This window comes from Lynx rufus, unplaced genomic scaffold (assembly GCF_022079265.1).
Source record: "Lynx rufus isolate CCGP_SWC_20201006 ecotype Redwood Valley unplaced genomic scaffold, mLynRuf1.p SCAF_13, whole genome shotgun sequence".
NCBI classification, from domain to species: domain Eukaryota; kingdom Metazoa; phylum Chordata; class Mammalia; order Carnivora; family Felidae; genus Lynx; species Lynx rufus.
Genome location: NW_025814827.1, coordinates 22,012,434 through 22,014,116, shown reverse-complemented (window position 1 = coordinate 22,014,116; position 1,683 = coordinate 22,012,434). Strand labels below are relative to the sequence as shown.

At 39.3% G+C, this 1,683-nt stretch overlaps 1 pseudogene; it reads right to left on the bottom strand.

Annotated features, from left to right (window-relative positions):
• Positions 1-359: 359 nt before the first annotated feature.
• LOC124508235 (ATP synthase subunit d, mitochondrial-like) lies at positions 360-782 on the bottom strand (annotated as a pseudogene).
• Positions 783-1,683: the final 901 nt, after the last annotated feature.

Genomic DNA, 1,683 nt, shown 5'->3' with positions numbered 1-1,683 from the left:
CCCAGTGTCCATAAGCACTAGACTTTGTCATTTTGGTGCTGCAGATTGATTGATCCAGTGGCTACATTTGCTAATTAACGTGAGTCTTTTCCCTTATTTAAAAGGAGTCCCTCTTGCTGAAAGTAGATGATTACTATCACTGTAGTGTTCTGAAAGTATTAAGTTTGTGCTGAAACCCATTGCCTTTTCATACAAATGACATTTGTTCTTTCTGTGAAAAAGCGTTACCCTGGAGAGTGTTTGTACAACAGACCCTTACAATGGTGAGGCGTTGTTTTTGTTTTTGTTTTTACCATATCATTATTTTTAATGTCCAGAATTTATAATACAAGGGCCAGAGATTTCTCCCCAATTCAAGTTTATAAATTTTTGATTGGTTTGTGAGGCCAGTAAGGATACTTCTTTTTGTCTAATTTGGTTTCTGGGAAGACTTCATTCAGGTCCTCAATGCTCATCTGATCAAATGGAATTTTGTTCTTCATCTTCTCCAGCTCTTTTTCATATTCTGCAATCCTGGCCTTTGAGAGAGACAAAAACTCAGCACAACTTTTTTTTCTTTTTCTTCAGCATCCACCTGGACAGTATATTTATCATATGGCACAGGAACCTTCAGGTCATTAAACTTCTTCTCAAAGTCCTCTACCAAGCCAGCCTTTGTCACATTGACCTTGTAGTCAATTGACCAGGTAGATAGCAGGTGGATAGGAGGTGAGGGTCTTATTCCAGGATTTCAGGGAGTTAGCAATGGCCTTCTGGCCTTTCTTTTTAAACCAGCTTTTCATGCTGGCTCTCTGCCCTGATCCAACATTATAGCAATGAGCCTCTATCTGCTACAAAATGGACCATGTTCTTCCAAACTTCCTTGATATTGTACAGACACTTCTTCCTGCAAATGCTTTTTTCTGTGCCATCTGTGCCTCCCACACATTTCAATCAATTTGCCTCTTCTTACTTTGAAATCCAGTTTTAGTGATGATTCCTCTTTGTGTCCTTATCTGAGCCCTCAGGAAGAGGTAATTATTCTCATCCACTCCTAATGCTCTCCCAGGGTTCTGTTTCTATCCATGATAAAATGCTTACTAAGTTTGTTTACCTTTCTGAACAATCCTACCCAAGGATTGACTCCAGACTCTGCCTAACTAATGGTGAGTACTGAAAAATGAGGGGCTTGGGACAAAATCTACTTAGTGAACAAGATCCCAGTGCTTCAATGCCATCAGCTGTACGAATAATGACAGCTAGGTATATAACCTCATGCAGGACATTAGAAACATTTCTCAAAATAAAATTGAATGTCCAAAATCTATAAAAAAACTTATCAGACTCAACACCCAAAAACCAAATATTCCAGTGAAGAAATGGGCAAAAGACATGAATAGACACTTCTCCAAAGAAGACATCCACATGGCCAACCAACACATGAAAAAATGCTCAATGTTGCTCATCATCATGGAAATAAAAATCAAAACCACAGTGAGATACCACCTCACACCTGTGAGAATGGCTAACATTAACAACTCAGGCAACAACAGATATTGGTGAAGATGCAGAGAAAGAGGATCTTTTGTGCACTGCTGGTGGGAATGCAAGCTGGTACAGCCACTCTGGAAAACAGTATGGAGGTTCCCCAAAAAATTACAATAGAACTACTCTATGACCCAGCAATTGCACTACTAGGCATTT